This window comes from Rhinopithecus bieti, unplaced genomic scaffold (genome assembly GCF_001698545.2).
Source record: "Rhinopithecus bieti isolate Rb0 unplaced genomic scaffold, ASM169854v2 scaffold_31823, whole genome shotgun sequence".
Lineage (NCBI taxonomy): Eukaryota > Metazoa > Chordata > Mammalia > Primates > Cercopithecidae > Rhinopithecus > Rhinopithecus bieti.
Genome location: NW_016814121.1, coordinates 907,414 through 919,915, shown reverse-complemented (window position 1 = coordinate 919,915; position 12,502 = coordinate 907,414). Strand labels below are relative to the sequence as shown.

The 12,502-nt window shown below is 43.0% G+C and overlaps 1 long non-coding RNA gene across 2 annotated transcripts in view; it reads right to left on the bottom strand.

The window, feature by feature from the left end:
• Nucleotides 1-1,931, bottom strand: part of LOC108513931 (uncharacterized) — a 92,134-nt gene extending 90,203 nt beyond the window's left edge. For both annotated transcript variants that reach the window (XR_001881055.1, XR_001881056.1), the window contains exon 1: nucleotides 1,768-1,931. This is a non-coding gene — a long non-coding RNA (uncharacterized LOC108513931). The remainder of the gene's footprint in view (nucleotides 1-1,767) is intronic.
• Nucleotides 1,932-12,502: the final 10,571 nt, after the last annotated feature.

Here is a 12,502-nt window from a genome sequence, read left to right as displayed (position 1 = left end):
CATCCCAGGATGGACACTTGAAATATATATATATATATATTTATGTTCTTCCAGCATTTTAAAAAAATGAATATTGTAAAATAAAAGAACATTTTCTCAAAAAAAATCAGAGGTTCTGGGGTACAGGGGTGCGGACCATAACTCGTTTAAGCTGAACTTTGTAAGTAAAGAAACATTCATAAATATTTCAATTGGAAGATTTGAAAAAAAAATAAAAGAATGAGGAGGACCACCGGCGGCTGTCCTTGGAGTACTGACTCGTTAGTGGGAAGCCTGGCATCAAAAAGTGAGAAAATGCCGACAAAACACCAGGCAGTATGCAAACACACTGTCAAATTCACAGAGCCAGAAAAAGCGATTCCTGCAGTTTATCTACCCCAAGTGGATTCAATCTAGTAGAGAGGTGATTTTGTGGCATTTACAATTTTCATTGGTAAGTTTGGAAAAAAAAAAAAAAAAAGGAGAAACACGGAAAGGAAAATGAAGAGAGCGAACTAGGAGGTGGGAAGCAGAAAAGTTTAGGAAAGGAAGAACCTAATGCCTAAATAAGTAACATGACTCACCCCAAAGTCCTTAAAAAGAGTTTTTTAAGGGTACATGGATATGATTAGTAACAGACATTGGGAAAGGGAAATGGGGGAATTGTTCAAAGTCAAATCTCACAAGTTTTCTCTCCCCAGCTGCATTAAGTTTCAAGGCTTCGAAACAATTCTTTGTGCTTTATGGCTCCAGCCTCTGGGCTTATGGCTCCACCATTATTCGGCCTACCATAGGGTCCTTGATAATTTTTAAGAATGCAAAGGGGCCAGACACGGTGGCTTACACCTGCAATCCCAGTACTTTGAGAGGTCAACATGGGCAGATCACCTGAGCTCAGGAGTTCAAGACCAGTCTGGCCAACATGGTTAAACCCTGTCTCTACTAAAATTAGCTGGGCGTGGTGGCGGGCCCCTGTAATCCCAGCTACTCCACAGGCTGAGGCAGGAGAATCACTGGAACTCAGGAGGCAGAGATTGCAGTGAGCCAAGATTGAGCCACAGAACTCCAGCCTGGGCAACAGAGCAAGACCCTATCTCAAAAAAAAAAAAAAGAAAGAAACAAAAAAATTGCAAAGGGGAAGCCAAGTTTAAGAATTGCATCATTAAATCAGATGTGATCAGTAGATTAGTAGTTAGGGGTGAAATAGAGGGGAGAGAAGGTTGATTCCAAACATATTGTATTCGTCCATTTTCACACTGCTGATAAAGACATACCCAAGACTGGATAATTTATAAAGAAAAGAGGTTTAATGGACTCACAGTTCCACATGGCTGGGGAGGCCTCACAATCATGGCAGAAGGCGAGGAAAGAACAAAGACACATCTTACATGGGTGGCAGCAGGCAAAGAGAGAATGAGAGTCAAGCAAAAGGGGAAACTCCTTATGAAATTATCAGATCTCATAAGACATATTTACTACCCCAAGAACAGCATGAGGGAAACAACCCCAGTGATTCAATTATCTCCCACTGGGTCCTTCCCACAACATATGGGAGTTATGGGAGCTATATTAAAGATGAGATTTGGGTGGGGACACAGCCACACCATATCACATATCTTTCCCCACAATCTGCCAATGACACAGTCTCTTACTCTCTTTTGATTTTTGTTCCAATTATTCTTGCCATATTATACAACCACTCCAAAATGTAGTAGAGACTTAAAACAGCAGTCATTTCATTTGCCCATGAATCTGCAACTTGGGCAGGACTCAATAGGGGCAACTCACCTCTATTCCCTGATATCTAGGGCACAGAAAATAAGCCTCAACCACCGGGGGCTCTGAAGGCTTGTTTACTAACATCGGTGGTTGATGCTGGCTGTCACTGGGACCTGAGCTGGGGCTGTTGGCGGAGCACCTACATGTGGTCTCTCCTTGTGGCCTGGCCTTCCTTGCTGCGGTAGTTGGACTCCAAGAATGAGTATCACAATAGGACAAGAGTGGAACTTTATTGCCTTTTATGACCTAGCACCAGAAGTCACGTAGTGTCACTTTTTCCATAATGACAGGTGACACAGATTCCATTGACAGGAGTGTAGACCTCACTTCTCAGTAAGTCATATTGATGTTAAAGGATTGTTAAAAGAACATTTGGAATGGGAGAGATTATTGACACCATCTTGGAAAATAAATTCTGCCACAACTGAGACAGGGATTCTTAACTTAGGATTGGGTGGAAGGAGAAGCCTAACCCTTTTTTAGGCTGCTTTGAGGTTGTAAGGGCTGAGTTTAAAAGAGCATAGTAAAAAAAGTTGTAGTATTATTCATATTTGTAATATTTTCACAACAAAGACTTCAGAAAATAAAGCTTTACAGGCTTTTCTTGACTAGTAGGCATATTCAGATAATATTATGGCTCCCCTTGAAGGAACCATATCAGAATGGAAGATCAAGACTTTTATGTTCAGAAAAGGGAGGGCATGCATTTGAAAGGTTTGAAATTTGCTGGCTGAAGACTTTGCTTGCAATAAAAGTAGAACCTCTCAGAAAGGCTGGTACGTTTGCCTGACTTTGAGTTCATCAAAGTGGGGCACAGTGGCTCACACCTGTAATCCCAGCACTATGGGAGGCCAAAGCGTGTAGATCGCTTGAGCTCAGGAGTTTGAGACCAGCCTAGGCAACATGGCAAAACCCTGTCTCTAAAAAAAATTTAAAAATTAGCCAGGTGTGATGACATGCACCTGTATTCCCAGCTACTCAGGAGGCTGAGGTGGGAGAATCACTTGAGCCTGTGAAGTGGAGGTTGCAGTGAGCCAAGATTATACCACTGCACTTCAGCCTGGGTGACAGAGTTAGGCACTGTCTCAAAAAATAAAATAGAATAAAAAATGAGTTTCTCATATACTTTTATAAAATGAGATTTCAGTGGGGGTGACAAAACATGCCAGGGTCCTAAAATTGTGGGTGGAAGAGACTCTGCCGAAATTTGAATAATAGCGAAATACAGAACTCTCTCATCATTTTTTTCAGGATCAGCTCTGCCTAAAAGGGCCACTGGTCCTAGTTGAAACTGCACAGTTTTTTCTTATGATATTAACTACTTCTTCCAGAATGCTCTGAGAAGATTCAGCGTATGCAGAGAATATTCATGGAATCAGAGACCCACAAAGCTGGAGGGGTCTTTATGGATAATACAGGAATGGTAACCATGCCTGTGTCCCTTAAGGGCCACAGCAGACATTACTAACTGATCAAAGCACTCTCCCTGTCAAGACCACAGCAGACATTACTAATTCATTGAAGCACGCTTCCAGCTGAGTCCAGACAACCTCAGGATCCTTCTCAACAGCCCTCCTGGCACCCAGTCTCTAACGCATCTGATCTAATGTAGCAGTTCTCAAACTTGTGTCCAGGATTCCTCTGCATTCTTAAAAATTAAAGACCCCATGGCTGGCAGAATAAAGGTGGCCATAAGCCCAGAGGACAAAGCCACAAACCACAAAGGATTGTTTCTAGGCCTTGAAAATTAACAATGATTGCCTGGCTGGATTTCAAAATTGCTTAGGACCAGTGATTCCATTTTTCCTTCTACTTTCTCCCTTTGGAATGAGAATGTCTATAACTGTTGTCCCATGCCCATTCCACCATTGTATTTTGGAAGCAGATAATTTGTTTTCTAATTTCCCAGGTCCACAGATGGAGAGGAGTGATGCTCCAGGATGAACCGTACTCATGATTTCACCCACACTTGATTTAGAGAGAGAAATTTGGAACTTTGGAGTTGATCAGATTTAGATGACATTTTTAAACTTCAAGTTGATGTTGTAATGGTTTGAGACTTTGAGGAACATTGGGATGAAATGAATGTAATTTGCATTGTGGGACAGAAATCAATCTTTAAGAGCCAGTGGGTAGACTGTAGTGGGCAGAATAATGAAACCTCAAAGAAGTTCACACCCTTATCCCCCAAACCTGTGATTATGTTACTATTCATGGCCAAAGGGAATTTGCACATGTGCTTAAAGGTAAGAAAATGGGGAGATTATCCTAGATTATCCAGGTGGGCCCAATCTAATCACATAAATCTTATCCATCTGGGATCAGAGAGGGAGCTGTGATTATGGGGAGATGGTCAAAGAAATGCATCATTGCTCACTTTGGAAATAGAGGAAGGGGCCATGAACGAAAGAATGGAGGTGGCCTCTACAAGCCAGAAAAAGCAAGGAAACAGATTCTCCCCAAAAACCTCCAGATGGATAGAGGCAGCTCTGCCTCTATCTTGATTTCAGCTCAGGGAGACCTATGTCAGAAATCTACAGAATTATAAAACAATAAATTTATGTGTTTTAAGTCACTAGATTTATGATCATTTGTTACAGCGGCAATAGAAAACTAATACAGACTTCAAGGAAGTCTTGTATCTTTTTATCTATTGATATTTATGTTGGAAATTATACTCAAAATATCTTCAAATGTTTACTTATTTAAAATCAGAATAACAAGTCAATTATGTGTTCTCATGGGTAACATATCTTTATTTAAAACACAAGTATTTTCTAAACAATCATAATAAGAGTGGCATTGTCTTACATTTTTATAAATCTCTGTATTATCAGGCTTAACATAAGACAGCTAGATTCTCATACCTGCTTCTACATTCAGAAGAATTGAGATATGTTGTTTTGATCAAAGTACGTAAAGAAAATCCAGCCTCACACAAAAATGTAATTGAAAAGGAAAGGGAAAATTTAATAACAGACAGTTGTGAATATTCTTTGATACTACAATCAAAATGCAACATGAGGTGGGCTTTTCGGTTTTTTGGGGGGGACGGGGTCTTACTCTATCACCCAGGCTGAGTACAGTAGGGCAATCATGGCTCACTGCAGCCTCGACCTTCCAGGTTCAAGTGATCCTCCTGTCTCAACCTCCTAATTAGCGTGTGCCACCACAGACACTACAGGCATGTGCCATTACACTAAGCTAATGATATGGTTTTGCTGTGTCCTCACCAAATCTCAACTTGAATTGTATCTTTCAGAATTCCCACATGCTGTGGGAGGGACCCAGAGGGTGGTAATTGAAGCATGGGGGCCGGTCTTTCCTGTGATATTTTTGTGATAGTGAATAAGTCTCATGAGATATGATGGGTTTATCAGGGGTTTCTGCTTTTGCTTCTTCCTCGTTCTCTCTTACCACTGCCATGTAAGAAGTGCCTTTCACCTTCTGCCATGAATCTGAAGCCTCCCTGGCCATGTGGAACTGTAAGTCCAATTAAACCTCTTTTTTCTTCCAAGACTCGGGTGTGTCTTTATCAGCAGCATGAAAATGGACTAATACATTAAATTGGTACCGGGAGTGGGGCATTGCTGAAAAGATACCCGAAAATGTGGAAGCAACTCTGGAACTGGGTAACAAGCAGAAATTGGAAGTTTGGAGGGCTCAGAAGAAGACAGGAAAAATGTGGGAAAGTCTGGAACTTCCTAGAGACTTGCTGAATGGCTTTGCCCAAAATGCTGATAACAATATGGACGATAAGGTCCAGGCTGAGACAGTCTCAGGGTGAGATGAGGAACTTGTTGGGACTGGAGTAAAGGTGACTCTTGTTATGTTTTAACAAGGAGACTGGTGGCATTTTGCCCATGCCCTAGAGATTTGTAAAACTTTGAACTTGAAAAAGATGATTTAGGGTATCTAGTGGAAGAAATTTCTAAGCAGCAAAGCATGCGAGAGGTGACTCAGGTACTGTTAAAGGCATTCACCTTTACAAGTGAAGCAGAGCATAAAATTTGGAAAATTTGTAGCTTGACTATGCGATAGGAAAGAAAAACCCATTTTCTGAGGAGAAATTCAAGCCAGCTATAGAAATTTGCATAAGTAGCAAGGAACCTAATGTTAATCCCCAAAACCATGGGGAAAATGTCTCCAGGCCATGTCAGAGACCTTCACGGCAGCCCCTCCCATCACAGACCCAGAAGCCCGGGAGAAAAAGATGGTTTCGTGGATAGGCTGTGTGCAGCCTAGGGACTTGGTGCCCTGTGTCCCAGCTGCTCCAACCATGGCTGCAAGGGGCCAACATATAGCTTGGGCTGTGGCTTCAGAGGGTGGAAGCCCCAAGCCTTGGCAGCTCCCACAAGGTGTTGAGCGTGATGGTGCACAGAAGTCAAGAATTGAGGTTTGGGAACCTCTGCCTAGGTTTCAGAAGATATACAGAAATGCCTGGATGCCCAGGCAAAAGTTTGTTACAGGGGTGGTACCCTCGTGGAGAACCTCTGCTAGGGCAATGCAGAAGGGAAGTGTGGGTCTCCCCCACACAGAGTCTCTACTGGGGCACTGCCTAGTGGAGCTGTGAGAAGAGGGCGCCCGTTCTCCAGACCATGGAATGGTAGATCCACCAACAGCTTGCACCGTGTGCCTGGAAAAGCCACAGACACTCAATGCCAGCCCATGAAAGCAGCTGGGAGGGAGGCTGTATCCTGCAAAGCCACAGGGGCAGAGCTGCCCAAGACCATGGGAACCCACCTCTTGCCTCAGCGTGACCTGGATGTGAGACCCGGAATCAAAGACCACTTTGGAGTTTTAAAATTTGACCGTCCTGCTGAATTTTGGACTTGCATGGGCCCTGTAACCCCTTTGTTCTGGCCAATTTCTCCCATTGGGAAAGGCTGTACTTACCCAGTGTCTGTACCCTCCATTGTATCTAAGAAGTAACTAGCTTGCTTTTGATTTTACAGGCTCATAGGCAGAAGGGACTTGCCTTGTCTCAGATAAGACTTTGGACTGTGGACTTTTGGGTTAATGCTGAAGTGAGTTAAGACTTTGCAGGACTGTTGGGAAGGCATGATTGGTTTTGAAGTGTGAAGACATGAGATTTGGAAGGGCCAGGAGTGGAATGATATGGTTTGGCTGTGTCCCCACCAAAATCTCAACTTGAATTGTATCTTCCAGAATTCCCATGTGTTGTGGGAGGGACCCGGGGGAGGTAACTGAATCTTGGGGGCCAGTTTTCCTTGTAATAGTGAATAAGTCTCATGAGATCTGATAGGTGTATCGGGGGGTTCCACTTTTGCTTCTTCCTCATTCTGTCTTGGCACTGCTATTTCAGAAGTACCTTACACCTCCCACCATGATTCTGAGACTTCCCGAACCATGTGGAACTGTAACTCCAATTAAACCTGTTTTTCTTCCCAGTCTTAGATATGTCTTTATCAGCAGCATGAAAACAGACTAATACAGCTAATTTCTTTATTTTTTATAGAGATGAGGTTTTGCCATGTTGCTCAGGCTGGTCTCAAACTCTTGACCTCAAGGAATCCCACCACCTTGACCTCCCAAAGTGCTGAAATTACAGGTGTGAGCCACTTCACCTGGCCACATGAGGTGGTTTTTAAAAGGTTGAATACAATGTAGAATCTGAAACATACGAATGAAGCTTTTATAATCTATTTCAATAAAACCCATTGATCTACCTGCACTTTGGCTCTCTTATTGGAACATGAGTTTGTCACATCATGCTTTGGTCATTGGAAATATGCTAGTTCACTGAGTTACATGGGTCTTCTAGATGTGGACAAACAGTATGATACAATATCAAAACAAATAGCATATTTGTTAATATCTTCAATCTCAGAGAAGTCATTAAGTATTGGGAAGCTGTCAAGCTCATGGTGACAGATACAAGTTTTCCAAAAATCTAATATTCACTTAAAAGCTTGAGTTTTATCCTCGGTAATAAATGCTGTGAGTTGTTTGACTTGAAGTGACAGGCTCACTTTGTTAATTTCCAAGAAAATGTGTGTCACAGCTTGTCTGTCAATTGTTACTTCTATTAAAAATGTGTTCCATGGAAAAACTGACTAGTTCAGCTTACATCTCCAACTATATCCCACCTGAGGTTCTTCTCAAGGCAACCACTGTACTTTATTATGCATTTGGACAATTGGAATAGTAGAAGGAGGTGTGCTCAGGGTGAGATTTAACAAAACCAATAATTTTTACTGTTTCATCAAGGACATTCTCAAGTGAAACTCACTCTTTTTTTTTTTTTTTTTTTGCTTTGCTTTTTTTTTAACTGTGCATGCATGATGGTAAAGAATGTCATGAGACTAGCACAGTTTGAGGTCACCACCAAGTCACTATTGTTTGCATGTTCAGTGCAAATGTCAACTCAGTGAACAAAGCAAACCACACCTTAATATTCTTGTAGAGATGGGGTTTCACCATATTGGCCAGGCTGGTCTTGAACTCCTGACCTCGTAATCCACCTGCCTCAGCCTCCCAAAGTACTGTTAAGCTGGACATGCCTGTAATCCTAGCACTTTGGGAGATCAATGCAGGCGAATTGCTTGAGCTCAGGAGTTTGAGACCAGCCTGGGCAAAAAAAAAATGATTTTGACCTCATGCATGTTCTGATAGTGTCTGAGGCACCATCAGGGGTCCATGGGCCACACACTTTGAGAACCGCTCATCTAATGTACCAGTTTCATTTTATATATGGAAAAACTGGCGCCCAGAGAGGGAATAAATGACTCTTGGCTTCAGTATTGTCTCACTGGGTTGTCACAGGTTGGATTACCCAGCAAGCTGACTCCAAGATGGAGTTGATGTACAGGAAATTATTAAGGGTAGGGGGAAGTAGGGGTTCTCCTTTCTATAGCTGTGAAGAGCTAGGATGTAAGCAACAGTGGCTACTTCCACCTTCCCAAAGACAGCCTTGTTACCTGAAGGGGGCCTGATCCAGACTCCAAGAGAGGGCTCTTGTATCTCACACAAGAAAGAATTTGGAGCAAGCCCATAAAATGAAAGCAAGTTTATTAAGAAATAAAGAAATAAAGAATGGCGACTCCATAGGCAACGCAGCAACTTGGGTTGCTTGACTGATAATACTTACAGTTATTTCTTGATTGTATGCTAAACAACAGGTGGATTATTCATGAATTTTTCAGAAAAGGAGTGGGCGTTTCCCGGAACTGAGGGTTCTTCCGCTTTATAGACAATCTAGGGTAACATACGAACATTGCCATGGCATTTGTAAGCTGTCCATGGCACTGGTGGGAGTGTCTTTTAGCAAGCTAATGCATTATAATTTGCACATAATGAACAGTGAGGATGACCAGAGGTCACTTTTGCTGACATCTTGGTGTTGGTGGGTTTTGGCCAGCTGCTTCACTGCAACCTGTTTTATCAGGAAGGTCTTTATGACCTGTATCTTGTGCTGACCTCCTATCTCATCCTGTGACAGAATACCTAACCTCCTGGGAATGTGGCCCAGTAGGTCTCCACCTTATTTTACCTAGCCCCTATTCAAGATGGAGTCACTCTAGTTCAAATGCCTCTGACAGCCTCAGTCAACCATCTGAAGCTAGAACCACCTTTCAGAATTGCCCTGATTTGGACTGACATGGCTTCACCCTTACCTCCCATCTTGATTTCCTCATCGATGAATTATTTCTGAGAGTGGTTCAAGGATTAAATCAGTTAGCACATCAAAATCTAACATCTAATCTAAAGATAACTCGTTATCATTAGATTCTGGCTTCCTCAAGGTCCACATTGATACTGGGAACGTGCAGTTCCTTGAACTCAGGTGCCCCGTTTTCCAGCCACTTTGCCTCTCTCTGTTTCCCTGTCCTTTCCACACTGCCCTAAAAAAATAAGACTGAGAAACAGCCCCATGTCTCCAGGCAGGCTCACTCTCCAAGGCTTCTTGCTAAAAGTTTATTTGCATTGAAAATGTTCTGTCCTTGAAATTGACAGGCTGTGACTTTTGAACAGATCTGTCCTACTCAGAGGCTTAAGGGTTTCATTTGATTCCACTTCAAAGCCATCTTATACTCCCAAGGTGTCCCCAGGTTCCCTGGGACCTGGGTAAATACTCTATTTGCTTGCACAAAGGCCTCTGAGAATGCCTCATTACTCGATACAATAGGTGACTTAATCTGCGGGTCATGGTTAAGTGACTGCACCACTTTGCAACACAATGCAGACTGCATAATCTCCCGGGATGCTCAAGTCAGACAAGAGGCTGAGGCAGCTCTGCAGGGCACCAGATTGCACGTTCCGTGCTGGGGTGCACCAGCAAACGCGGCTGCTTCCAGGCATTGCTCCCCTGCCCACACCCGCAACCTGCACAACAGCCACCAAGTCAGTCTTCAAGATACTCATCAGCAGTCATTCCACCTCCAAAACGTTCCGCATCTCTTGGTAGGCCACCGCATTGAGCTCAAACTCCTGTCCCCTTCTCAAGGCCCGTCATCACCCCCTTGTAGCAGGACAAGCCACAGACAAAACCTCTCAGACACCCAGTTAAAGAAGGAAGCGCTTTATTCAGCTGGGAGCTTTGGCAAGATTCACGTCTCCAACAAACAAGCTCCCCGAGTGAGCAATTCACATCCCTCTTACAAATCTAAGGGGGTCCACATGAGAGGGTCATGATTGATTGAGCAAGCAGAGGGTACGTGACTAGGGGCTGCATGCACCGGTAATTAGAACGGAACACAATAGGACAGAGATTTTCACAGTGCTTTTCCATGCAATGTCTGTAATCTATAGAAAATATAACCTAATAGGTCAGGCGTCAATCTTTAACTACCAGGCCCAGGGTGTGGTGCTGGGCTGGCTGCCTGTGGATTTCATTTCTGCCTTTTAGTTTTTACTTCTTCTTTCTTTGGAGGCAGAAATTGGGCATAAGACAATATGACGGGTGGTCTCCTCCCTTACCCTCACCTCTAACACACACATCCTGCTCCAACAAAACTGGCCCCTCTCTGCTCCCTCCAGCACATTGCAGCCACACTGACCACGTTGCCTCCCAACCCAGGAATTGTCCCCATTTCCACACGACCTTTTTAAACCAGGTCCATCCTTCAAGGAACAGCTCAGTTCACCTCCTCCAGCGAGCTCTGCTAACGATTCCGGCCCTGTCCTCTGTACTATTTCTATTCAAATTATCTGTCCCATACAATGTAGAACTTGATCATATTGTCAGAGGTGTTTGAATCTCAAATAGGGGCTGGGTAAAATAAGGCTGAGACCCGCTGGACTGCATTCCCAGGAGGTTACGCCTTCTAAGTCACAGGATGAGATACAGGTTATAATGACTGTGCTGATAAAACAGTCTGTGGTGAAGAAGCCAGACAAAACCCACCAAAACCAAAATGGCAACCAAAGTAACCTCTGTTCATCCTCATTGCTCACCATATGCTAATTATAATACATTAGCATACTAATTATGATACATTAGCATGCTAAAAAGCATGCCCACCAGTGCCATGACAGTTTACAAATGCCATGGCAACGTCAAAAAGTTACCCATAGAGTCTAAAAAGGGGAGAAACCCTTAGTTCCAGGAATTACCCACCACTTTCCCAAAAAACTCATGAGTAATCCAACTTAAAGAGTCTGTTCTATCTGTCTTAAGGCCTTTGTGTTGATGTGAATGCTGGACAGCTGTGTGTAAATTCTAAACGAGAGGAGGATATAATGAGTCATGTTAAGCTCCCCATTCCCATAATAGCCTGAACTAGTTTTTCAGGTTAACTTTGGAATGCCCTTGGCTGAAAGAAGGGGTTCATTCAGATGGTTGGTGGTGCTTAGAATTTTATTTTTAATTTACAAAAGTAAAGATAATGTTACAGGAAAGGGATCTCGATCCAGACCCCAAGAGAGTGTTCTTGGATCTCCTGCAAGAAAGAATTCAGGGCGTGTCCATAGAATAAAGTGAAAGCCAGTTTATCAGGAAAGTAAAGGAATAAAAGAATGGCTACTCTATAGACACAGCAACCCTGAGGGCTGCTGGTTGCCCATTTTTATGCTTATTTCTTGATTAAATGCTAAACAAAGCGTGGATTAATTGTGCCTCCCTTTTTTAGACCATATAAGGTAACTTCCAGACATGTCCACAGCATTTGTAAACTATCATGGTGCTGCTGGGAGTGTAGCTGTGAGGACGACCAGAGGTCATTCTTGTCGCCATCTTGATTTTGGTGGGTTTTAGCTGGCTTCTTTACTGCAACCTGTTTTATCAGCAAGGTCTTTATGAGCTGTATCTTGTGCTGACCTTCTATCTCATCCTGGGACTTAGAATGCCTTAACGGTCTGGGAATGCAGCCCAGTAGGTCTCAGCTTCATTTTACCCAGCCCCATTCAAAATGCAGTTGCTCTGGTTTACGCACCTCTGACAATAAGTCTTAATATATGTCCCTGAGTTGATTTTCAGTGGCTTGGACCCCCCCACTAGAGAACCCTGTGGAACAGATCAGCTGACACTAGACCTTAGACAAGGGGAAAGTGAAGACTAAACTTTAACTATCACTCTTTATTATAAGTTTCTTCCTGAGGGGCTTGAGGAAAGTTAATCCCCCTTGACAGCTAACTTTCTTTTTTCTGTTGACTTTAAATTTGTAAACAAAGCATCTCTATCTTAACCAATTGCAAATCAGAAAATCTTTGAGTCTATCTACAACCTGTAAGCCCTGCTTCAAGATATCCCGCACTTTTAAGCTTAAACCAATGTGTAACCTTC